Genomic DNA, 27474 nt, shown 5'->3' on the forward strand with positions numbered 1-27474 from the left:
TATATTGGCTTTTTTATTTAAGATGGAGTCTCACTCTGTTACCCAGACTGGAGTGCAGTGGTGTGATTTCCGGTCACTGCAACCTCTGCCTCCCAGTTTCAATCGATTCTTGTGCTTCAGTCTCCTGAGTAGCTGGAATTGCAGGTGTGCGCCACCACACTTGGCTAATTTTTGTATTTTTAGTAGAGACAGGGTTTTGCCATGTTGGCCAGGCTTGTCTCAAACTCCTGACCTCAAGTAATTCGACTGCCTCAGCCTCCCAAACTGCTGGGATTACAGTCTTAAGCCACTGCACCTTGCAGAGGTGTGAACTGTTTTGTTTTTGAGACAGAGTCTTGCTCTATCACCCAGGCTGGAGTGCGTGGCGTAATCTCGCCTCACTGCAACCTCTGCTTCCCAGGTTAATTGGTTAAGACCAATTTTGTCAGTCTAACTTCAAAAGTTATAAGTAAATAAGTAATTTAGGCTTTTGACTTAAAGTTGTAATACTACAAATCTGGAGAAAATAGTGGGATACTTAAAAGAACTAAGGTTGGCCATGTTTATGATTTCAATTTATTTTCTTTCTCTGGGTTGCTTGAGCACTTGGAAAGTTTAGTTTTTTAAGTTAGAAAATGGGGGTATCTTGGTATGCAGAAAAAAGTTAAGAGAGAAGATCTGTTTGAGGCTGCTATCCTGAGAAAGGTTTGATTTTGAGCTCGATTCTTAGGGAGCTCAAGAAGTTGGTTCAGACTGTCCCCAGTTATCAGTTAACTGATAAAGGTGGGTCACACATTTGCTTTCTTTCCGAGACTCTGAAATTTTGGTTTCAGAGTGTATCTATGTATCTATGTGACCAGGCCTCATAAAAACCTTCTCTAAGTCTCTAGTGGGGTTCCCTGGGCCAAAGTATTGCATTTTCATTGCTGGAAGAAGTGTGCGCTCTGTGTGATTCTTCATGGGAAGGAGAGAGCTTGAGGAAGTTTGCCCAGGGACTTCTCCAGACTCTCCCAATAGCCTTACCTTATCATCCGCTATGTATCCTTGCAATGTCTTTGTTATGAGTAGAAAGATTATATATCCCGAATTATGTAAATTGTTTTAGAGAATCTCTGAACATGGAGGTGGTCTAGGGCACTCCCAATGACCCTCTAAGGAACTGGCTGTTTTAAATTTCCAAGTACAGTTTAAAGTGTTTAGAAATGTTTAATAAACTAGGATTATAAATTAGACCAAACATTATTGAGCAATTCCTTGGAAGTGAATACTGAAATTTGTTACACCTACTAATCGAGCAATAATATTTGTAAACTGAATTTACAGCCCTAAGAAAAAGTAGAGTCTTAAATTTACAACTTTAATTATAGAATTTTAATTTATAAAATCCACATAAACATGTGAATAGACTTTTCAGCCCGCAAATACATCCCTCATTGTGCCCTGATAGGGATATTGAAGAAACAAAATGAGTTTGGGTGCAGTGGCTATGCCTGTAATTCCAGCACTTTGGGAGCCTCAGGTGGGAGGATTGCTTGAGCTCAGGAGTTCGAGACTAGCCTGCATAACATAATGAGACCTCATCTCTACTAAAAATAAAAAAATTAGCCAGGTGTACTGGGACATGCCCATAGTCCCATCTACTAGGGAAGCTGAGGCAGGAGGATTGCTTGAACCCAGGAGTTCGATGCTGCAGTGAGCTAAGATCATGCCACTGCACTCCAGCTCTGGGTGACAGAGCAAGACTGTGTCTCAAGATAAGAGAAATAAAAATATCCCTCGAGAAGATCGAAAAAGCTCGTATTGAATATATCTCATCACCTGATAGCAGAATTCTTGTCCACACACAGAAAGACTTTTTTCCCAGTCGTCCACAGTTTCATAGCACTAAGATTTCAGTTAAAAAGAAGGAGACTAGGATGTAGTCCTGTTTATGCCACTTCACAGGAATCCATATCACACCACTTTATAGAGTCTGACTCTTATGGTATTGTTAAAATGTGACTTTTACAAAAAAAATCAGTAAGTAGGAAGTCTAACTGAACTCATGTAATAGCTGGTAACTCTGTAGTGTTAAAAGCCTAGAAAAAGTTAATAAAAGCTCATCTTCCTAGCCTTTTAATATTCTTTAATGTTCTAGAGATTTCTCCATTGGGTTATGGAGCAGGTGTCTCAAGTAAAGCAGTCAGGCCTGAAACCTACTTGTTATGCATAAAAAATGCAGTTTTGAGACTGGGTGCGGTGGCTCACGCCTATAATCCCAGCACTTTGGAAGACTGAGGTGGGTGGATCACCTGAGGTCAGAAGTTGGAGACCAACCTGGCCAACATGGCAAAACCCTGTCTCTACTAGAAATACTAAAATTAGCTGAGCGTGCGGGCACATGCCTATGGCTTCAGCTACTTGGGAGGCTGAAGCAGGAGAATCACTTGAACCCAGGAGGCAGAGATTGCAGTGAGCTGAAATCATATCACTGCACTCCAGCCTGGGTGACAGAGAGTAACTCCGTCTCAAATAACAACAACAACAACAAACACTCTGCTTTGCAAACTGCAGTTTAATGAGAAAACAGGGATTTTCTCCTATACCTACTGTTGTACCTGGTACTCCTAAGTCCAGTATACATTTGTTCAGTGAATGGAAGAGATCATGATGTATAATAGTTGAGAGAATAAGATGTAAACATTTCTAAAATGAAACGGTTTGGAGATAGGAAAGAGTGATTAAATGCTAAGCTGCTAAATGAATAGAAGTGAGAATGTTATTGAAACACCAGGGGTTTTGTCTAGGTCCTGCTTCTCACCACACAGAAAGCCAGTCACTGAGAAGTATTGCCAAGGAAGAAGGTTTTAACCAGGTGCTGTACTGAGGAGTACGGTCTCAAATCCTTCTCCCTGAACAACTAACATCAGGGGTTTATATAGCAGGGAAGAAATGCAACAATGTGTAGGAAAATAGGAGCTGGGGAGGTGGAAGGAATCAATCCTGATCAATGCAGGGCCTGGTGTCTCATTGTCTGGATATGATGATCTAGTGAGTTTCAGTTCTTTGATACTTTTTCAGAGGCTTGGGGTTCTTTTCTGAGGAAATAACTCAGATAAAACAAATGTAAGTTTCAAACTTTAAGACCAGAAGGGTCAATTTCTTTGTTTATACAAAAAAAAAAAAACTATCTATGGGACTATTGGGTTTGTTGTTTCAAGAATAAATGTTAAGAGCTCAAAGGAGGGTGAGACCACTGTGGGACAGAGTAGTAGTGAAGAAAGGTTTCGTGGAGAAGGTGGACCTGGATCTAGGTATTAAAATTAATAATACATTGGGAATGGCATGAGTAGCAAGAGTGTGAAGAAAGGATAGAAGTGAGAAAATAAGAGGCATGATTATGAGATGCCTGTCTTAGAAGAATGGGGAGTGTCGAATGAAAGGAGAGAAAGTTAACACTTCTCTTGACAGGGATGGAAGAGGCCCTGAGGCCTGACAACAAGCATACGGGTAAGGCATTGCCATCTACTTCATGGCATCCAACCATCATTTTTATTTAAAAAAAAAAACTACAAAAAAATTTAAAACAGAAGAAGTGTGGAGAAAGGCTGTGTAGCATCAAGATGTGGTGACTGTGCTTCCAAGGGTCAGGAGCTTGGACTTGATTCTTTTTTTTTTTTTTTTTAAGACATGGTCTTGCTCTATCACCCAGGCTGGTGTTGAAGTCCAGGCTTCAAGCAAAGCTCCCACCTTGGCCTCCCAAAATGCTGGGATTACAGGTCACTGCACCTGGCCAGGACTTGATTCTTTTAGTTGGGAGAATTAGTGGATCTTCTACAGGCAACAATATGAAGAAAGAGTTTGATATTTCTAGAATAAAGACAATACTGGAGATAGAGTACAGGACAGTTTAGGTTGGATTAGAGAACAAAATATTGGTGGCAGAGACTAGGTTGGAAGACAGCCCAGATATAAAATAATAAAGGGTTAAGATAAAGTAAGGTTGGAGGTTATGGAGAGAGACAGATTCCTCAAACATTGCAAAGGAAGAACTGATGGGACTGGTGACCACATACAAAGGATAAGAGTAACTTTATGAAAGAGGAACAGAATGGTAAGTTTTCAGAATAAAATGTGCATCTGTGGGTCATTTCTATTATAGCTTTTATTTTTAATGCATATTGAAAGGTAGTGTAAAAAGCTTAGATCCCTACTTTTTCAGAGAAAACAACTTTCAAATCATAATTGGAACACGTATCTTAGGATTTTAATGCTTATGCATTTTAATATTAAGATGAAGATTGTCCTGAGACTTGGAAAAAATTTTGAGGAAAGAAAAAAAGATTAGAATCTTGGCTTTACCAAATAAACCTGTGGAGAGTTCGGCAAGAGCTCCCTAGAGGGCTAATAAGGTACGTACTGATAAACTGATAATGCTGCAATCTGCTGGTGCGTTTGGAAGACTTTTCAATGATTTTGTAGAGAAAAGCCCAAGCACTAACATCTTCAGTGATTTTACCACGCTGTCAAGCTCTTTGTCAGTGGAATTTAAAGAAAATAAAACTACAGGAATTCACTGGACATTTCCTTGTGTGCCCCTGTTGGTAGACGTGCTTCAGGAAAAGGTGAACAGCTCCTAGCCAAAGAGGAAGCAGCTTTTAGAAAACAAACCCAAGAATAAGAATTGGCAGTACTCTTAAGATACTGAGCGACATTGTTCAAGACAGTCTGGTCTTCCTGTTTTGTGGGAATTGCAAACATATTTTGCACTTAACCGCTAAACACTTTGGCAGCTTAGGACCCTAGTTTCAAGTATATTTCCATGTTTCACCCACCTACTCTAATAATGAAATTCAAATATTCCCATCCTAATCCCCACTCCCTCCAAAACAATACAATTAATCCTTCTCTGATGGAGAGAATGACAAATTCCCTTCTGCTAAAAGCAACCAGTTTTCTTATTCCTTTAAAACACTGTCAACTATCTCCCTTTATTTTAAGGCAACAGAACATATAAAATAAAATGAAGCTTTCTTGCTTTACCAAGTAAGGCTAACTGAACTAAGATCTAAAATATACTGAAGATGTGCAAAACGTGTGCATACACTTGGAACTATTGGCTACTGTGAGTATCTTTATGCCTATGCTCTTCGTTATATTGAGTATCTATAGCAAAGTTATTTTCCATGTCCAAATGACACACTAAACATATATCATCAGTATTACATATTTTTGCAGCAGGCAATTGCCTGCCTTGAATTCCTTTTTTTTTTTTTTTTCCTTGAGACAGAGTCTCATTCTGTCACCAGGCTGGAGTGCAGTGGCACAATCTCGGTTCACTGCATCCTCCACCTCCTGGGTTCAAGTGATTCTCCTACCTCAGCCCCCAGAGTAGCTGGGACTACAGCTGTGTGCCACCATGCCCAGCTAATTTTTGTATTTTTAGTAGAGACGGGGTTTCACCATGTTGGCCAGGATGGTCTTGATCTCTTGACCTTGTGATCTGCCCACCTCAGCATCCCAAAGTGGATGGGATTACAGGCATGAGCCACTATGCCTGGCTGGCTTGAATTCTTTATAGCTGAGTTATGTTAGCTCTTTGCGAAGCAAACAAAATCATTTCCTACTTGAAGAAAACTAGAGAAAGAAAGAAGAGGAAAGAGAAAATTTGCGAAGTGATTAAAAAGGAATAATTATAGAGTCACCTTTTCTATTCAAGTTTGCAACTGAAATACCTTTGGTCCAGCTGTGGCTTTAAGATTTTCTGGTACAAAAGTAGGAAGTAAGTTATCTCAGGGTAATCTGTAAAAAATAATACCTTGTGCCACTAGAATAATTTTATTCTAATAATATCAGAAAAATTTAGTTGCCCTTTTGTTTAAGGAAAGTCTTAAACATGAGTTTAAGTTTCATTTTTTTTTTTTTGCTGGAGACAGAGTTTCACTCTTGTCATCCAGGCTGGAGTGCAATGATGCAATCTCGGCTCACCACAACCTCAGCCTCCTGGGTTCAAGTGATTTTCCTGCCCCAGCCTCCTGAGTAGCTGGAATTACAGGCATCTGCCACCACGCCCAGCTAATTTTTGTATTTTTAGTAGAGACAGAGTTCTCGAACTCCTGACCTCAGGTGATCCACCCACCTCGACTTCCCACAGTACTGTAATTATAGGTGTGAGCCATTGCACCCAGCCTGATTTCAAGTTTCTTAGGCATAGCTCTCAAGTTATATTGAAGCTCCAGTATTGGAACATTCTGGTTAAACCTCTTTGAAGAAATAGTTTTACAGTTTGTTAACTATAGAAACCAGCCATGACTGTCAGTTTGCTGGAGCCCTAGATCATTGAATCCAGCTTCTAGAATCCAGTTGTCATTAACAGTTTACAAAACCAAAAAGAACAGGGGAGTATTCCTTTCTCTGGTCTTTCCCTCAGTTCTTTCACTTCTTTGCTTCCTCCTCCATTCTGTCCCCACACTCTTCTCACCTCTCCAGTTCCTAATTTGCAGTACAGTCTTTTGAATCATCCTCAATGTTGTATTGGTTTTAAGTTGGAACCCCATTAAACTATCATTTTGCCGAACACAAATTTAATTAACGTATAATTTGTGGCTTAATGGCAGGCTAAATAAAACATTTTTTAATTAATTTACATCTATAAATGGAAACCTACCCTTCTAGTGTAAGGAATTTTGGTGGGAGTGAAAGAGAAAGGTAAAGTACAGAGAATTCTATGCTACTAAACCACTGAAACACATAGTTCTAAAAATACAATCTTTCAAATGGATTTTATTATTTATTGACTATTTTTAGAGACAGGGTCCCTCTCTGTTGCCCCAGCTGGAGTGCAGTGGTGCGATCAAGGCTCACTGTAACCTCCAACTCCTGGGCTCCAGTGATCTTCCTGCCTCAGCCTCCTGAGTAGCTAGGATTACATGTGTGTACTACTGAGACAGCCAAATATATAGGGGTCCCTGGAGAACCTCTGACCAGCCTGCACACTGGCAGAACGAGGTGGAGCCACTGGAAGTTTGCCCCCTTTGCAGTGGGGAGGAGCCCGGACTCTCCTGTTCCAGGATGGTAACCTGGGATTCAGTCTGTGAGGTGGGAGAGCAGCCACCAGGACCCTCACTTTGCTTACAGTCCCTGTTTTCCCTTTTCCCTTTTCACCCAATAAATTCCATTTTTCTCAACCTTCAAAGTGTCTGCTAGCTTGATCTTTTCTGGTCATGTGACAAGGACCCTAAGGAGAAAGTCCTACAACACTATGTGTCCAACTAATTAAATATATATATATATATATATATATATATATATATTTGTAGAGATGGGTTCCTGCTACGTTGCACTGGCTGATCTTGAGCTCCTGGCCTCAAGCAATCCCCCCGCCTTGGCCTCCCAAGGTGATGGGATTACAGGTGTGAACCATCACATAATGCCTAGGCTCTCACATTTCTTGGCGGAAAGTTGAGGGGGGCATTATGGGACTCTAGCCATTAGTGGCGGGTTAGATGGCAGCCCATGTATACTGCCATTGATAAGGCCCTTTGAGGTAAGCAAAATGATACTTCACCTATATTCATTCCGTGATCTTGGCTTCTGAGACCTCTCTTTAGATTTTGCTGAATTTTAAATTGCCTGGGGAGCTTTTAAAAATCCCAGGCCACACTCATACCAATTAAATTAGAATCTCTTCCAGGAGACTCCAGTATGCAGATAGTTTGAGGACCAGTGCATCTTAATACTTAAAGTACATGTGAATCACCTGCGGATCTTCATAAACTTGCAGGTTTTGAGTGTAGGTCTAGGCTGAAGCACAAAATTCTGCGTTATTTAAAACTGTATTTTTATTAAATGTGGAACACTTCGCAAATTTGTGGGTTATTTTTGTGTAGGGGGCCATGCTCATCTTCTCTGTATTGTTACAATTTTAATATATGTGCTCTCAAAGCAAGCACAGAGGCCGAGCACGTTGGCTCATGCCTGTAATCCCAGCACTTTGGGAGGCTGAGGCAGGTGGATCATGAGGTCAGGAGTTCAAGACCAGCCTGGCCAACATGCTGAAACTCTGTCTCTACTAAAAGTACAAAAATTAGCCAGGCATGGTGGTGCACACCTGTAATTCCAGCCACTCGGGAGGCTGAGGCAGGAGAATTGTGTGAACCAGGACCCAGAAGGCAGAGGTTGCAGTGAGCCAAGATCACGCACTGCACTCCATCTTGGGCTGCAGAATGAGACTCCATGTCCAAAAAAAAGCAAGCACAGATACCACATTTCTAACCAGCTCCCAGGTGAAGCCCACAATGGTCCTCCCTGGTCTTTGAGTAGCTAGGGAGTTAGAAAGTATTCCCTCTACTACTGTCTTCTGAAAGCAATTATAAAGAATTCATACAGTTGCTTCTTTCAGTGTTTGATATAATTTGCCAGTGAATCTATCTGGGCCTAGGGGGTTTCTGTTTTGGAAGTTTATTAATTATCGATTCAAATTTTAAAATAATCCTGGGTCTTTACAGATTGCCTATTTTTTGTGGGTGTGAATTTTGGCAGCTTACGTCTTTCAAGGAATTGGTCCTTTTTATCCAGGTTGTCAAATTTGTGAGAATAGTCGTATTATCATTTTAATGTCTGTGGGGCCTTAAGTGATGTCCATTCTTTTTTTTGTTAATTTTTACTGATGGGGCCAACCAGGTTATGTCTACTCTTTTAATTTAGATATTAGTAACTATTTCCTCTCTTTTTTTTGTAGTGTAATGAGAGACTTATTAATTTTACTCATCTTTTCAAATAACTGGCTTTTGTTTTTTTGTTAATTTCTCTATTTTCAGTTTCATTTTTTCTGACTTTTATTAATTCTTTTCTTCTGCTTAATTTGTCTATAATTTGCTCTTCTATTTCTAGTTTTCTAAGGAGGTAGCACAGATTATTGATTTTGGATTTGTCTTTTTTTTTCTAATATATGTGTCCAGTGACATAAATTTCCCTTCCATTGCTACTGCTGCATCCCACAAATTATATTTTCATTTTTATTTAGTTCAAAATTTCTACGTATATAATTGAGTACGTCGTTGCCATTATTATTTATTATTATTGTTTTTCATGGTGACTTGTGCCTGTAATCTCAGCATTTTGGGAGGCTGAGGAGCTCTTATTATTTTGACCAGTTATCTGTTAGATCAATTAAGAATAAGAAAATAAAAGATTTTATCTTTTTATCTTTACTTATTCCTTCTCTAATGTTCCTCCTTTCTTTATGTAGATTTCATTTTCTGACCTTTATCGATTTTCTGACCTTTATCAATTTTTTTCTCTTCGAAGAATGTCTTTTGGCCAGACACGGTGGCTTATGCCTATAATTCCGGCACTTTGGGATGCTGAGGTGGGAAGATACTTGAGGCCAGGAATTTGAAAGCAGGCTAGCCAACATAGCGAGACCCCATCTCCAATTATTTTTTCTTTTTTTTTTTTTTTTTGCAGTGAACCCTGATCATGCCTGTGCACTCCCAGTGAGCCCTGATCGTGGCCTGTGCAGAGTACACAGGCCACGATCAGGGCTCACTGCAGCCTTGACTTCCCAGGCTCAAGCAATCCTCCTACCTCAGACCCCCAAGTAGCTGGGACTACCAGTGTGTGTGTCACCATACCTGACTAACTTTTTTGTATTTTTAGTAGAGATGGGCTTTTGCTTTGTTGCCCAGGCTGGTTTTGAATTCCTGAGCTCAAGTGATTGGCTTACCTCAGCCTCCCAAATTGCTGAGATTACAGGCATGAGCCTCCATGGAGGGCCTTCTATTTAAAAACAATAATAAAATAACTTTTTAAAATCACTTTTGCAAGATAGATCTATTGACAATAAATTCCCTCAATGTTTATCTGTCTGAGAAAGTCTATTACTCCTTTAAGTTTGAAGGGAAATTTCACAGTATACAGAATTCTAAGTTGGTGGTATTTTTCTACCAACATGTTAAATATACTGCATTGTGTTCCTACTTGCGTGGTTTCTAAAAAGTCATATATAATTCTTATTTTTGTCCCTCTACATGTAAGAGTATTTTTCCCCTCTGGCTTCATTGAAGATTTTTTTCTTTATCTTTGATATTCTGTAGTTTGAATATGATATACTTATGTGCAATTTACTTGGGATTTATTCTTCCTGGTATTCTTTGAGTTTTCTAAATCTGTAGTTTGATATCTAACATTAATTTGGGAGAAACTCTCAGTTTATAATTGCTTCAAATATTGTTTTTGGTAGGGCACAGTGGCCCACACCTTAAGTCCAGCAGTTTGGGAGGCCGAGGTAGGTGGACCACCTGCTGTCAGGAGTTCGAGACCAGCCTGGTCAACATGATGAAACCCCTTCTCTACTAAAAATACAAAAATTAGCTGCGCATGGCGGTGAGAGCCTGTGATCCCACCTACTCCCATGTAATTCCATCCAAAACAAAAATCTATATGTCTATATATCTAGTTTTTGTTTCTTTCTCTCTTTCTATGAGTTATAATTTTTTGTAATTGTCCTGCAGTTCTTGAATAATTTGCTGCCCCTCCCTTTTTTTTTTGAGACAGAGTCTTGCACTGTCACCCAGGCTGTAGTGCAGTGACATGATCTCGGCTCACTGCAATATCCGCCTCTTGGGTTCAAGCAATTCTCCTGACTCAGCCCCCCAAGTAGCTGAGATTAAGTGTGCCACCGTGCCCAGCTAATTTTTTTGTATTTTTAGTAGAGACAGGGTTTCACCATGTTGGCCAGGATGGTCTCGATCTCCTGACCTCGTGATCTGCCCACCTCAGCATCCCAAAGTGCTGGGATTACAGGCATGAGCCAGCGCCCCTGGCCTGTTTTTTTTTCTCTTTGCTTTTTCAGTTTCTACTGAACATCGTCAAGCTCAGAGAATCTTTCCTCAGTTGTGTTTAGTCAACTGATAAGCTCGTGAATGTCAATCTTCATCGTATTTTTAATGTCTAGCATTTTTTTTGGCTCTTTCTCAGAATTTCCATCAGTCTTATTACATTTATCCATTGGAGCTTTCATTTATTTATTTTTCGTTTTTCTTTATATTTTTTAGAGGCGTAAAAAAGAGTGCACCCAGAGTCACCCAGGCTAGAGTGCGGTGACATGATCATAGCTCATTGCAGCCTCAAACTGCTGGGCTCAAGTGATCCTCCTGCCTCAGCCTTCTGAGCACCTGTGAATACTGACGTGCACCACTGTGTCTGAGTATTTTTTGTAATTTTTGTAGCGATGGGCTCTGGCTGTGTTCTGCAGGGTGGTCTCAAACTTCCAGCTTCAACTGATTTTCCTGTCTGGATTTCCTAAAATGCTGTGATTATAGGTGTGAGCCACCATGCCCAGCTTATTTATTTATTTTTATTTTTGGAGACGGAGTCTGGCTCTGTTGCCCAGGCTGGAGTACAGTGGCATAGTCTTGGCTCACTGCAACCTCTGCCTCTTGGGTTCAAGTGATTCTCTTGCCTCAGCCTCCTGAGTAGCTGGGACTACAGGCACGGGCCACAACGCCTGGCTAATTTTTGTATTTTTAGTAGAAACTGAGTTTCACCATTTTGGCCAGGTTGGTCTTGAACTCCTAACCTCAGGTTATCCACCCACCTTGGCCTCCCAAAGTGCTGGAATTACAGGTGTGAGCCACCATGCCTGGCTGGAAACAAATGGTTTTTTGTTTTGGAGATAGTCTTGCTCTGTCACTCAGGCTGGAGTGCAGTGGTGTGATTTCAGCTCACTGCAACCAGTGCCTCCCATGTTCTAGCAATTCTCATGTCTCATCCTGCCAAGTAGCTGGGATTATAGGCACATAGCACCACACCAGGCTAATTTTTGTATTCTTAGTAGAGATGGGATTTCAATGTGTTGGGCAGGCTGGTCTTGAACTCCTGGCCTCTTATTTTTTGAGACAGGGTCTCACTGTGTCCAGGCTGGAGTGCAGTAGTATAATCATGGTTCACTATAGCCTCAAACCCCTGGGACTGACTGATCCACCAGCCTCAGTCTCTCAAGTAGCTAGGAATACACTGGCATGCCAGCCCACCCATCTCATTTAAATTTTTTAGTTTTTAATTTAATTTAATTTCATTTTGAGACAGGGTCTCACTTTGTTGCTCAGGCTGGAGTGCAGTTGCGTGATCACTGCTCACTGAAGCCTTGACTTCTCCAGCCTCAGGGGATCTTCCTGCCTCAGCCTCCTGAGTAGCTAGCACTACAGGCGTATGCCACCATGCCCAGCTAATTTTTGTATTTTTTGTAGAGATAGGGTTTTGCCATGTTGCCCAGGCTGGTCTTGAACTCCTGCATTCAAGCAATCCTTCTACCTTGGCCTCCCAATATGCTGGAATTATAGGTGTGAGCTACTATGCCTGGCCACGTTAGAGCTTTTATCATATTAATCATAGTTGTTTTTAATTCCTACCCTGATAATTTTACCCTTCCTAAAATATCTGTGTCTGGTTCTGATGCTCTGTCTCTTCAAACTATTTTTTGCCTTTTAGTATGCCTTATAATTTTTTGGTCGAAAGCCAGACATGATGTACTGGGTACCACCTGATGTGGTAGTGAGGTGTGGTGGGGGTGGGGGCAAGTATTATATAGTCCTGTGATTAGGTCTCAGGTTTTTAGTAAGCCTGTGCTCCTGGGCTGTGAACTTCATAGTGCCTTCCAGTCTCCCCAGCCTCCCACCTTAAATAGCACATTATGGCCAGACAGCGTTGGAGTTGGGTATTTCCCTCACCAAGATCATTAAGTGCTCACAAAACCTCAATAAGTTAGCCTCTGACAAAATAGTTTCTCTTAAAGGCAGGTCTTTTTAAGAAGGACAGAATGGAGGCTGGGAGCGGTGGCTCACACCTGTAATCCCAGCACTTTGGGAGGCCGAGGCGGGTGGATTACAAAATGTCAAGAGATCGAGACCATCCTGGTCAACATGGTGAAACCCCGTCTCTACTAAAAATACAAAAAATTAGCTGGGCACGGTGGCGCATGCCTGTAATCCCAGCTACTCAGGAGGCTGAGGCAGAAGAATTGCCTGAACCCAGGAGGTGGAGGTTGCAGTGAGCCGAGATCGCGCCATTGCACTCCAGCCTGGGTAACAAGAGCGAAACTCCATCTCAAAAAAAAAAAAAGGATAGAATGTTCTGTTATAATTAAAAATGGTTAATTTTCCTTTGCACAGTCCAATGCTAAAGGGATTTTTTGTTTACATCTTCAGCGTAAGAGCATCATAAAGTTCCAGGAGATACAACATGGGTCCAGAAATGATCTTTTCAGTATGCTTGTGCGGATGAGGTTCATAGCTGCTGATTCATAATAATTTATGAATCATAAGGAATTGAAGTATGAATCAGAGTGGTAATTTATTGGTTTTCTTATGGGAAATTCCTGTGACTGAGATACTCAGGTTTCTTCCACAAGCACTTCCAGGTATCAGATTTTTAAAAAAGCAGATACACTTGAGAGCTTTTTCATCCAAGAATGGGAAATTCTTATGTGAAGCTGTCTCCACTCATAACAGAGAAACTTCCTTATGCCTGGCAATTTTATATTGTCCTGATTCAGTGTTAAAAGTGTAGTTTTCTCAGATTGGTAATTGTGACTAAAAATAATTAAGATACCACTTACAGGCTGATTATTCTGTGCTGGGAACAATGAACGATGCTAAGCACTGAGTCCTCACCAAACCTTGTAGGTAAAGATGACTACACTTTGGTAGAGTAGAAAGGTTAAATGACTTAGTCAGTACAACCCACAGGCAAGTTCCAATGCAGAGCTCTCTAATCTGTTACAGTAGGTATCTAGTTAGACATGTGAAGGGCGGAAGAGTCCCACACCTCCAACCCAGGACTGTCAGGCTGCCATCAGGTGATGGTCAGGCAGTTGTTAACACTGTCTCTGTGAAATAGTAATTGGTTGCAGCTGGCGCCAGGGAAAGGCCGTCTCCCAATAGATAGAAACACCTGAAACTAGTGATCAGCCGCTCCCTGATAAGATCTCAGGAGCTGGGCGAGTGGGCTCGAGTGTGTGCAGTAAGAGGCAAAACGGTGAGTTTAACTGGCACATGGCTTCCTGAGAACATTTGGTAAGAGAAAAACACCTCAGTTGAGCATGCATGCAACCTCAGTAAACACACTGAGCGTGTGGCCCCACCCAAGTGCTGACAGCCACTTAGCATGCAGACAGCCCAATCCAAGGGAAGAATCAGGGGAGAAGGGATGTAAGACTTCAGAAGTATGCCAGTGTATAAAACTGAGCTCAAGTCGAAGGTCAAACTGTGCATGTGATTTCTCAAGTTGCCCACTTGACCCTCTTCCAAGTGTACTTTATTTCCTTTCATTACTGTCCTAAAGCTTTTTGATCAACTGTTACTCCTGCTCTAAAACTTGTCTTGCTCGCTCACTCTGCCTTATGCCCGTCAAATTCTTTGTTCTGAAAAGGCAAGAACTGAGGATGTTGCAGACCTGTATGGATTGGCTGCTACTAATATATTTTGGTGCCACGTGACTAGGATGCGTTCTGCTGCTAACAAGTTGACCATAAATTTTATGGACCCTATCTGTTTTCTTGACAGCCCAGAACAAACCCTCCTAAGTTCACACAGTCTTTATTCTGATATGTTACAGTAAAACTAGTTATAAATGATTCAGTTTTTGCTTTGGCCAGTTAATAAATGTGACTGTGATCAGCTTTCTGTGAAATTTTATAATCTAGAATATTTTATTTTATTTTTTATTTTTAGAGACAGGGTCTCACTGTGTTTCCCAGGCTGGAGTGCAGTGGTGCCATCATAGCTCACTGCAGCCTTCAACTCCTGGCCTCAAGTGATCCTCCCACCTTAGTCTCCCAAGGCACTGGGATTGTAGGGGTAAGCCACCATGCCTGGCGGTAGAATATTTCAAATGTATAAAAGAGGTATAAAGAATATTGTAATAAATACTCATTTTACCCAATGATGACTTCCAAGCATTGGCATAAGTCTCTTCTCCACAAAGAGATTCCTTTAAAACATAGAGGAGTTGGGTCATTTTTCTTCTCAAAATTCTCCAGTGGCTTCTCACATCTAAATTAAAGCTCAGAGTCCCAGTGAGCCACCAGGCCTTGCACCGTCTGGCTTCCCATTAACTCCCGCACTGTCTTCTACCGTTTTCCCTCCCATTACTCGTACTCCAACTACATTTACCTTGCTATGTTTTCAAGATGCCAAGCATTTGCCTATCTCAGCCTTTGTGCCTACACCTCTCTGTCTGAACCACTCGTATCTTACGATCAAGTTTAGCTGTGGGAGAAAAAAGGAAGTGGGAGAAAAAAAATATTTCATGTGCAAGAAATATAGAAGTAGTCATTCCAAAGACAGTATAGCAGTTTCGTGGTTTCAAGCACCCACACTCCTTCTGTCTTTATGCTTTGCCATATGCGACTTCCATTCTCAAAGTCATTTCACAGTCCAAGATAGCTATAGGAACTCTAGTCCTTGGGCGTGGATTCCAGCCAAGAGGAAAGAGGAAAAGGCAAAGAGCACTCTGTTTCTATCAAATGTCAGGTGAAAGAGGAAATGGAACATCTGATTCTTTGAAAATGTTTTATAAAAATTCAAACCTTTGGCCAGGTATTGTGGCTCAAACCTGTAATCCCAGTACTTTGGGAGGCGGAGGTGCACAGGTCATCTGAGGTCGGAGTTTGAGGCCAGTCTGGCCAACATGGTGAAACCCCATCTCTATTAAAAATACAAAAATTACCCCGGTGTGGTGGCACATGCCTGTAGTCCCAGCTCCTCGGGAGGCTGAGGCATAAGAATCGCTTGAACCCAGGAGGTGGAGATTGCAGTGAGCCAAGATCACACCACTTCACTCCAGCCTGGGTGAGAGAGCAAGACTCTGTCTCAAAATAAATAAATATAAATAAATAAAAATTCAATTTTATGTAAAGTAAAATCCCATCTACCTCATGGCAGCCTTCGAGGGTAACAAGGGGTTTCTAATCAGCCTACCAGTAAAAATGTACTTGAGCGTTATCTCATTCTATTGCCTATGATGCAAGAGAATTCAGATACTTTTTGTTTTAGCAACAGAAACATTTTAAAAATTAATTGCATAACAACAATATATAAAAATAATAATATGTTTATTGATGTAAATTCTTGATGTGCTAAAATTATAACATTTGCTTATTAGGAAATTATAAGCAAAAACAGTATTTTTAGCACAAAAAGCTTTTGAGAAAGGTTTACTGATTTCAGCTGTAGTAAGCCTCTGAAGTTAATTTCTGCATTTATTTTGATTGTACACAATTGAGAAAAATCTCACTCACGGACTAGCAGTCAGAAATGATTTTAGGTTATTGTGTGGTTTTGTTCATCTTATAATTTTACAGTTCTGATTAAACAGACATGGCAAGAGCAGATTTATTCTGAGATACAAATAAAAATAGCACAAGTTAACATATATGTCCACAGTATTTTAAACTTCAGTATATAATATGTGAGAAGGCATGGTAAACATGTTTTTATACAAATTCTTTAATGTTTTAAATAAATAATTATATATTTTTAATATATTTTGAAGGGCCACATTGTTACTTACTGGCTTTTTTAAAAAAGTTTCGGACAGGCATGGTGGCTCACACCTGTAATCCCAACACTTTGGGAGGCTGAGGCTGGTGGATCACCTGAGGTCAGGAGTTTGAGACCAGCCTGACCAACATGGTGAAACCCCATCTCTACTAAAAATTAAAAAAAATTAGCTGGGCATGGTGGCAGATGCCTGTAATCCCAGCTACTCAGGAGGCTGAAACAGGAGAGTCATTTGAACCTAGGAGATGGAGGTTGCAATGAGCTGAGATAGGGCCACTGCACCCCAGCCTGGGCGACAGAGCAAGACTAGCTCAAAAAAAAAAAAAAAAAAATAGGCTGGGCACGGTAGCTCAGGCCTGTAATCCCAGCACTTTCTGAGGGTGAGGCAGGTAGATCATGAGGTCAGGAGATTGAGACCATCCTGGCTAACACGGTGAAACCCATTTCTACTAAAAATACAAAAATTAGCTGGGTGTGGTGGTGGGTACCTGTAATCCCAGCTACTCAGGAGGCTGAGGCAGGAGAATTGCTTGAACCCAGGAGGCGGAGGTTGCAGTGAGCTGAGATCGCACCACTGCACTCCAGCCTGAGTGACAGAGTAAGACTCTGTCTCAAAAAAAAAAAATGAAAAAAGAAAAGAAAAGAAAAGAAAAAGAAAATAGCTTCATTGAAATTAGGTCTCAAAATTTTCACCTTTTGTAAGTATACAATCCAGTGAATTTAAATAAATATATAGACTAATATAATCATAACCAATCCAAATTAAGGACATTTCTATCACCCCAAAAAGATTCCTCATGCCCATTTGTAGTCATTTTTCTTTCCCATCGAAACCCCAGACAACTTTCTTTCTTTTGTTTTTGAGACAACGCCTCACTTTGTTGCCCGGGCTGTGTAGTGCTGTGGTAATCTCAACTCACTGCAACCTCCACCTCCTGAGTTCAAGCGATTCTTGTGTCTCAGCCTCCTCAACTTTTTGAGTAGCTGGGACTACAGACATGTGCTGCCACACCCAGCTAATTTTTTGTGTTTTTTGTAGAGATGGGGTTTGCCACGTTGCCCAGGCTGGTTGGTCTTGAATGCCTGAGCTCAGGGAGTCTGCCTACCTCAGCATCCCAAAGCCCCAGACAACTTTCTAACAATAAAGATTTACCTTTCTACATGTTTCATTAAATGGAATCCTGTAATTGCTTTGTACTTTTATTATACTTAGTATGTTTTGGGGGTTCATCCATCTTGTAGCATGAATTTTTATTGCTGAATGTTTGTTTTTTTTTTAATTGAGACAGAGTCTCGCTCTGTCGCCAGGTGCCAGACTGGAGTGCAGTGGTGCAATCTCGCCTCACTGCAGACTCTGCATCCAAGGTTCAAGCAATTCTCCTGCCTCAACCTCCCGAGTAGCTGGGACTACAGGCGTGCACCACCAGGCCCAGCTAATTTTTGTATTTTAGTAGAGATGGGGTTTCACTATATTGGTCAGGATGGTCTTGATCTCTTGACCTTGTGATCCGCCTGCCTCAGCCTCCCAAAGTGCTGGAATTACAGGTGTGAGCCACTGTGCCCAGCCATGATTTTTTTTTATTGTATGGATGTACCACATTTTGTTTATTCATTTATCAGTTGATGGGTATATTCAGGTTTCCAATTTTTAGCCACTATGGATAATGCTACTGTAAACCGTTACTTACAGCCCTTTGTGTAAACATAGGCTTCATTTTTCTTGGACAGATTCCAAGAAATGAATTTGCTAAATCACATGTTAAACATATGTTTAGCTTTTAAAGAAACTGCCAAACTGTTTTCCAAAGTGATTTTATCATTTTAAAATTCCTACTAGCAATGTATGAGGATTCCAATTCTCCACATTATCTCGTTAACATCTGTTATTGTAGGTCTTTTTGATTATAGCTGTTTTAGTGGGTGAGAAGGGAGATCTCATTATGGTTTGAATTTGTATTTACCTAATGGCTAATGATGCCAAGCATCTTTTCATGTACTTGTTGGCCATTCATATATCTTTGGTGAAATGGCTTTGTAAATTTTTGTCCATTTTTAAACTGAGTTATTTATTTTGATATTGAGTTGTAGTGGTTCTTTATATAATCTGGATAAAAGTTGTTCCTCTATTCTATATGTTTAGAAAAGGGCACATGCAATATTTACATTTTAAATTTAGTTTACAGAATGGAACTAAAATGTATACATGCTGTCTATATTTTTACTTGTGGTAAAAAAGTCTATACTAGGGATATAAGTTATCTGATATTTGATTTGTAAATAATTCTAAACTCTCAGTCTGTGGTTCGTCTTTTCATTTTTTTAATGGTTAAAATATATTTTAGAAATGATATTTCCACAAAAGGCTTGGAGTCCCTAAATCCTCTACCTAGTAACCTAGGCTTGTCAGAACACAGTTTGAAATCTACTACAAGTGTTTCAGCAACCTTTAAATTCAGCAAGCTGAATAACTCGTTTTCAGTGGAATTATGCACTGGTGGAGTTGGAAGGGACTTTGCGATTAACCAGATGTGCTTCTAATTTTGTAGACTCTGGATATTTGAATGACTTAACTGTAATTTCTATATGCCAGGTTTTATAAAGCATGGAGCCCCATGGCTTGGATTTGACATCAGACAGAGACTAAGGACTGATAAGTTCAGCTAGGACAGGGGTATAGAATGAGAAAGTTAGTATGTCCTGATAGCACTAGAGATTTATTTGCTGGCTGAAGATAAAGGAGATTAGGCATCAAAGAGAAGGAAGGAAGAAGTCTGAACTCTAAAAACAGGCTTTAATAATACAAATTCACCTCAAAGACTGTTTTAAAAAGAATCAAAGAAACTCAACAAACACGAACTCTTGCAGTTAAAGGAATTGTGTTCGGTATATAAGGGGCGACTTTGCATATTTACCTCAAATCATCCCATGCCTTCTTTGCGTTTATAACTCATGTACACTTCTTTTTGTACAGCACTGACCTCATTCATTAATACCCCTTTAAACTAACTTCATTCATTTATTCATTAACAATGTACTGTGGTTTTTAATGATAAAATCACTAAATAGGAATAGAAGGAAATTTTTTCAGCATAATAAAAAAATATATGAAAAACCCATAGCTAACTTCATATCAATGATACCATCAGACTGAATGTTGTTTCCCTAAGATTATTAACAAGTGCCTGATTTTGCCACTTATATTCAACATGGTATTAGCAATTGTAGCCAGAGAAATTAGGCAACAAAAAGAAAGGCATTCAAATTGGAAAGAAGGAAGTAAAATTATCTCTGTTCACAGATGTTATAATCTTCTATGTTGAAAACCCTAAACATTCCACACATGAAAATTAGAACCAATAAACAAGTTCAGCAAAATAGAGGCATACAAAATCAACACAGAAGAATCAGTTGCATTTTATTTTATTTCTTATTTACTTATTTATTTAAATTTTCAGACACAGGGTCTTACTCTGCTGCTCAGGCTAGAGTAGAGTGGTAGGATCATAGCTCATTGCAGCCTTGAACTCCTTGGCTCAAGTGATTCTCCTGCCTCAGCCTGCTAAGTAGCTGTGATTACAGGTATGTGCCACCACACCCAGCTCATTTTTTAATTTTTTGGAGAGACGGTATCTTATTATGTTGCCCAGACTGGTCTCAAGCTCCTGATCCTCCCTTCTTGGCGTAGGCATGAGTCATTGCACCTGGCCTGGTTGCGTTTTATACTCTAGCAATGAATAATCAATCCAAAAAGGAAACTAAGAGAGCAACTCAAATCTTAATACCATCAAAAAGAATAAATACTTATAAATAAATTTAACCAAGGAGCTACAATATTTGTGTACTGCAAACCTCAAACCATTGCAGAAAGAAATTGAAGAAAATATAAATGAATATGAAGACATCCTGTGTTTATGAATTGGAAGATCTAATATTGTGGTTTTGTTGTTGCTGTTGTTTAGACAGGGTCTCACTTCTGTCACCCAGGCTGGAGTCCAGTGGTGCAATCTTGGTTCATTGCAGCCTCTGCTTCCTGGGTTCAAGCGAGTTCTCCTACCTCTGCCTCCTAAGTAGCTGGGATTACATGTGTGCACCACAAAGACCAGCTAATTTTTGTATTTTTAGTATAGATGGGTTTTGCCATATTGCCCAGGCTGGTGTCCAACTCCTGAGCTCAAGTAATCTGCCTGCTTCAGCCTCTCAGAGTGCTGGGATTACAGGCATGAGCCACTGCCCAGCCTGGAAGATCTAATATTGTTAAGATGACAATACTACCCAATGCAATATACATATTCAATGCAGTCCTATCTAGCTCTTACACCATTGTTTGTAGAAATAGAAAAACCCTTTATAAAATTCAAATGAATTGTAATCTTAAAAAAGAAGAACAAAGTTGGAAGTCTCACACTTCCTGATTTTAAATCTTATTATGAAGTTATGGCTGGGTGTGGGGGCTCATGCTTCTAATCTCAGCACTTTGGGAGGATCAGGAATTTGTGACCAGTCTGGGCAACATAGTGAGATCCCATCTCTGTTAAATTAAAAAAACAACAACAAAGTTAACTGTAATTAAAATAATGTTGTATAGGCATAAGGACAGACGTTTAGACCAGAAAATAGAATAAAAAGTTCAGAAAGAAACCTTTGCATATGTGGGCAATTGATTTTCAACAAATGTGCCAAGACTAATTCAGTCAGGAAATGACAGGCGTTTCAACAAATGAGGCTGGGAAAACTGGATAGAAACATATGAAAGAATAAAGTTAGACCCTTACCTTATATAGTACCACATACAAAAATTATCAAACACCTAAATCTAAGACTTAAACTTATGAAACTATTACAAGAAACATAAGAGAAAATCATTAGGACATTGGATTTGGCAATGCTTTTTAGGCTATGACACTGTTGCTTATTTCATAGGATGCTTTCTCTCCCCAACCCATGACCACACATGCTAATGGAAACCCCAGATATGATGATGACCAAAAATGCTGCTGGACATTTCCAAACATCCTGGCCATAGTTGAAACCGCTGTAAGATACAAAAGATATTTGTGTGTGTTGTTAATAGCATATTTTCAGAGATTGGTAAGAAACTGCTCCATTTGGTGGGTGTCTTCTCTACCCACTATTCTTAGTACAAATTGTTAAATTGACTAATGCTTTTAGTTATTTTAAATATATTTTTTTATTTTTGTGGGTACATTGTAGGTACATATATTTATGGGGTACATGAGCTATTTTGACACAGGCATACCATATATAATAATCACATCAGGATAAATGAGATATCCATCACTTCAAGCATTTATCATTTTTCCCCCCCCTGAGACGGAGTCTTTCTCTGTTGTCCGGGCTGGAATGCAGTGGTGCTATCTCAGCTCACTGCAACCTCCTGTTCCTGGATTCAAGTGATTTTCCTGCCTCAGTCTCCTGATAGCTGGGATTATAGGTGCCCGCCACCACGCCTGGCTAATTTTTGTATTTTTAGTAGAGATGCAGTTTCACCATGTTGGCCAGGCTGGTTTTGAACTCCTGACCTCAACAGATCTGCCTGCCTTAGCCTCCCAAAGTGCTGGGATTACAGGCAGGAACCACTGTGCCTGCTCATAACCACCATTTTAAAAAGATGTAATAGAGATGAGGTCTCACTATGTTGCCTAGGCTGGTCTCAAACAGGCTCAAGAGATTCTCCCACATCAACCTCCCAAAGTGTTGGGATTACAGGCATAAGCCAGGATGCCTGGCCCCTCACCATCATTCTATTCTATCTCCATGAGTGCAGTTGTTTTGATTTTTTAGCTCATTCAAACAAGTGAGAACATGAGAATTATGTCTTTCTGTGCCTGGCTTATTTTACTTGATGAAGTTGGGCTCCCAAGGGGCCGACACAAGTAGGAGGATGCGAAGGCCACCAGTACTGGAGACCAACACTATTTATTCAGTGCTTAAACAAAGAAGCATGTGCTCAGGATTGTGGGTGGTGAAAAGGATCAAGCAGATGATCTACAGCTGTGGTGGTTTGGCATTTCCTTTGGAGGTACAGAGCATGCTCTACTTTAGATACAATCAATAGACAGGGTAAAGGCTGCAGCTAGAGCTAGCAAGTCTGGCCACATTCTGGTGCTTCAAAGTCATCTTCCTTGCTTTGAGCACCGAGCATGGTCTTCCATTAACTCCCATCCTGTGCCAGATAGGCAGGCTATGCGTCAGCCTTTCTCTCAACAACTTGACATAATGACCTTCCGTTCCATTCATATTGTTGCAGATGCCAGGATAATTTTTTAATGGCTGAATAGTATTCCATTGTGTATACCATATTTTCTTTATCCATTCATCTGCTTGCTGATGGACATTTAAGGCTGCTTCTAAATCTTGGTTGTTCTGAATAGTGCTATAATAAACATGGGAGTGCAGACATCTCTTTGCCATACTGATTTCCTTTCTGGGGGTATATACCAAGCAGTGTGATTCCTGAATCATACGTAAGTTCTATTTTTAGTTTTTAGAGAAACCTCCAAACTGTTTTCCATAGCGGTTGGACTAACATGTATTCCCACCAACAGTGCACAAGGGTTCCTTTTTCTCCCTCCACGTCCTTGACAGTATTTATTACCTGTCTTTTGGATAAAAACTATTTTATCTGGGATGAGATAATATCTCATGATAATTTTGATTTGTATTTCTCTGATCAATGATAATTGAGCACCTTTTCATGTACCCATTTGCCATTTGTATGTATTCATTTGAGATACGTCTGTTCAGATATTTGGCCTTTTAAAAATTGGATTATTAGTTTTTTTCTTACAGAGTTTTTTTCAGCTCCTTATACATTCTGGTTGTTAATCCCTTGCCAGATGGGTAGTTTACAAATATTTTCTCCCATTAATATGCTTCTGTGGTTTGTCTCCTCACTTTGTTGTTTTCTTAGCTGTGCAGAATTTTTTAACTTGATGTGATCTCATTTATCCATTTTTGCTTTAGTTGCCTGTGCTCATGGGCTATTACTCAAAAAAACTTGTCCAGTTCATTCAATGTCCTGGAGATTTTCCTCAATGTGTTCTTTCAGCAGATTTATAGAGCTTTTTTTTTTTTTTTTTTTTGACAGAATTTCACTCTTGTTGCCCAGGCTGGAGTGCAGTGGTGTGAACTCGGCTCACTGCACCTTCCGCCTCTTGGGTTCAAGCAATTCTCCTGCCTCAGCCTCCTGAGAAGCTGGGATTACAGGTGCCCACCAGCATGCCTGACTAACTTTTTGTATTTTTAGTAGAGCCAGGGTTTGATCATGTTGGCCAGGCTGGTCTCGAACTCCTGACCTCATGTTATTCACCCACCTCACCCTCCCAAAGTGCAGGGATTTCAGGTGTGAGCCACTTCTCCCAGCCATGAGGTCTTGTATTTAAGTTTGTAAACCACTTTAATTTTAATTTTATGTTTGTATGTGGTAAGAGATAGGGGTCTAGATTCATTCTTCTGCATATGGATATCCAGTTTTCCCAGCACCATTTATTGAAGAGATATCCTTCATTTATTGAAGAGATATCGTTTCCTCAGTGTATGTTCTTGGGACATTTGTCAAAAATGAGTTCACTGTAGATGTATGGAATTTTTTCTGGGTTCTCTATTCTGTTCCATTGGTCTATATATCTGTTTTTATGCCAATACTTTCCTGTTTTGGTTATTATAACTCTGTACTATAATTTGATGTCAGGTAATGTGATTTTCCAGTTTTGTTCCTTTTGCTCAGGATGGCTTTGCCTATTGTGGGTCTTTTGAGGTTCCATATAAATTTTAGAACTTGTTTTTCTATTATAAAGACTGCCGTAATCCCAGCACTTTGGGAGGCCGAAGTGGGTGGATCACGAGGTCAAGACATCGAGACCATCCTGGTCAATATGGTGAAACCCCGTCTCTACTAAAAATACAAAAAATTAGCTGGGCATGGTGGCATGTGCCTGTAATCCTAGCTACTCAGGAGGCTGAGGCAGGAGAATTGCCTGAACCCAGGAGGTGGAGGTTGCGGTGAGCTGAGATCGTGCCATTGCACTCCAGCCTGGGTAACAAGAGTAAAACTCCGTCTCAAAAAAAAAAAAAAAAAAAGAATGCCATTGATATTTTGATGGGGATTCCATTGAATCTGTAAATTTCTTTGGGTAATGTGACATTTAACAATAATGATTCTTCCAATCTATGAACATGGAATATCTTTCCATTTTTTGGCATCCTCTTCAGTTTCTTTCATTGCTATTTTATCATTTTCATTGTAAAGATATTTTACTCCTTTAATTAAGTTAATTCTGAGGTATTTTATTTGTGGCTATTGTAAATGAGATTACTTTCTTGATTTTTTTTTTAGATTATTTGCCACTGACATATAGAAATGCTACTCATATTTTGTATGTTGATTTTGTATCCTGCAACTTTACTGAATTTATCAGTTCTAATAGTTTTTTTTTTTTGCTGGAGTCTTTAGTTTTTCCAAATATAGTATCATATCATCTGCCAACAAAGATAATTTGACTTCTTCCTTTTCAGTTTGGATGACCTTTATTCTTTTCTCTTGTCTGATTGCTCTAAATGGGACTTCCAGTACCATGTTGAATAACAGTGTTGAAAGTGGGAATCCTCGTTTTGTTCTGGATCTTAGAGAAAAGGCTTCTAATTTCTCCCCATTCAGTGTGATACTAGCTGTGGGTCTGCTGTATATGGGTTTTATTTTGTTGAGGAGTATTCCTTCTATACCCAGTTTTTTGGAGGTTTTTATCATGAAGGGATGTTGAATGTTATCAAATGCTTTTTCATCATCAATTGAAATAATTGTGTCTTTGTCCTTCATTCTGTTGATATGATGTATGACATTGATTGATTTGTATATGTTGAACCATCCTTTCATCACTGGGATAAATTCTACTTGGTCATGATAAATGATGTTTTCAATGTGTTGTTGAATTTGATTTGCTAGTATTTTGTTAATGATTTTTTCATCAATATTTATCAGGTATACTAGCTTGTAGTTTTCTCTTTTTGATGTGTCTTTGTCTGGTTTTGGTATCAAGGTAATGCTGGCCTCATTGGATGAGTTTGGAAGTATTCCCTCCTTCTCTATTTTTTGGACTAGTTTAGGTAGAATCAGCATTTCTCCTTAAATGTTTGGTAGAAATCAGCAGTGAAGCCATTGGGTTCTGAGCTTTTCTTTACTAGGAGACATTTTATTATGGCTTCAATCTTGTTACTTGTTATTAGTCTGTTCACATTTTGGATTTCTTTATGGTTCCTTCTTAGTAGGTTGTGTGTATCCAGGAACTTATTTATTTCTTCTAGGTTTTCCAATTTATTCTCATATGGTTGCTCATAGTGAGTTTAATGATCCTTTGAATTTCTGCAGTATCAGTTGTTGTATCTCCTTCTCATCTCTGATTTTATTTATTTATTTTCTCTTTTTTTCTTCATTTGTCTGGCTAAAAATTTGTCAATTTTATTGAACTTTTCAAAAAACCAACTTTGTGTTTCATTGATTTTGTCTATTTTTTTCTTTTTTTCAGTTTCCTTTATTGCTGCTCTGACCTTCATAATTTCCCTTTTTCTACTAATTTTGGGTTTGGTTTGTCCTTCCTGCATAGTTTAGTTGTTTATTTGAAGTTTTTCTACTTTTTTATGTAGGTGCTTATATAAACTTCCCTCTTAGCACTCCTTTTGCTGTATCCCATAGGTTTTGGTATGTTGTATTTCCATTTCCATTTGTTTCAATAAAAATTTCAATTTTCTTGTCAGTTTCTTCATTGACCTGCTGGTCATTCAGGAGCATGTTAATTTTCATGTATTTGTATAGTTTCCATAGTCCTCTTGTTGTTGATTTCTAGTTTTATTCCATTGTTCAGAGAAGATGGTCTATGTAATTTGGATTTTTGTTTTGAATTTTTAAAGACTTGCTTTGTGACCTAACATATGGTCTATCCTTGAGAAAGATCCATGGTTGAGGAGAAGAATGTGTATTCTGTAGCTGTTGGATAAATGTTCTGTAAATATCTATTAGTTTCATTTGGTGTAAAGTGCAGATTAAGTTCAATTTTTCTTTGTTGATTTTCTGTCTGGAAGATCTGTCCAATGCTGAGAGTGGGGTGTTGAAGTCTCCAGCTATTATTGTATTGGAGTGTATTTCTCTCTTTAGCTGTAATAATATTTGCTTTATACATTTGGGTGCTGTAGTGTTGGATGTTTACAACTGTTATATCCTCTTGCTGAATTGATCCCTTTATCAAAGTATAATGGTCTTTTCTAATTGTCTTACATACATATAGCAACCTCTTCTCTTTTTAGGTTTCTATTGGTATCGAGTGTCTTTTTCCATTTATTTATCTTCAGTCATGTGTGTCTTTATAAGTGAAGTGTATTTCTTATAGTCAACAGATCATTGAGTTTTGGTTTTTTAATCCATTCGACCACTCTCTATCTTTTTATTGGAGAATTTGGTCCATTTCTATTCAATGTTATCAGTGATAAGTAAGGATTTAGCGGTGGCTCAAGCCTGTAATCCCAGCACTTTGGGAGGCCGAGGCGGGTGGATCACGAGGTCAAGAGATTGAGACCATCCTGGTCAACATGGTGAAACCCCATCTCTACTAAAAACACTAAAAATTAGCTGGGCATGGTGGCGCGTGCCTGTAATCCCAGCTACTCAGGAGGCTGAGGCAGGAGAATTGCCTGATCCCAGGAGGCGGAGGTTGCAGTGAGCCGAGATCGCGCCATTGCACTCCAGCCTGTGTAACAAGAGCAAAACTCCGTCTCAAAAAAAAAAAAAGTAAGGATTTAGTCCTGTTATTTTGTTATTTGCTCTATGTTTGTTGTTGTTTTTTTCTTATCTTCCTATCTTTTTTTTAGTGAAAGTGATTTTCTCTGGCAATATGTTTTAATATCTTTTTATTTTTTGTGTATCTGTTGTATCTTTTTTGATTTG

The 27474-nt window shown here is 39.5% G+C and overlaps 1 protein-coding gene and 2 non-coding genes across 3 annotated transcripts in view; 2 read left to right on the forward strand and 1 right to left on the reverse strand.

Annotated features, from left to right (window-relative positions):
• Nucleotides 1-27474, forward strand: part of ABCG2 (ATP binding cassette subfamily G member 2 (JR blood group)) — a 130576-nt gene that overhangs the window by 19917 nt on the left and 83185 nt on the right. The window lies entirely within an intron of this gene.
• On the forward strand, nt 3388-3513 carry LOC118152616 (U6atac minor spliceosomal RNA). Its single transcript, XR_004741355.1, has one exon. It is a non-coding gene; the product is annotated as a U6atac minor spliceosomal RNA (small nuclear RNA).
• On the reverse strand, nt 7803-7910 carry LOC118152523 (U6 spliceosomal RNA). Its single transcript, XR_004741283.1, has one exon. It is a non-coding gene; the product is annotated as a U6 spliceosomal RNA (small nuclear RNA).

The sequence above is a fragment of the Callithrix jacchus genome, chromosome 3 (genome assembly GCF_049354715.1).
Source record: "Callithrix jacchus isolate 240 chromosome 3, calJac240_pri, whole genome shotgun sequence".
NCBI classification, from domain to species: domain Eukaryota; kingdom Metazoa; phylum Chordata; class Mammalia; order Primates; family Cebidae; genus Callithrix; species Callithrix jacchus.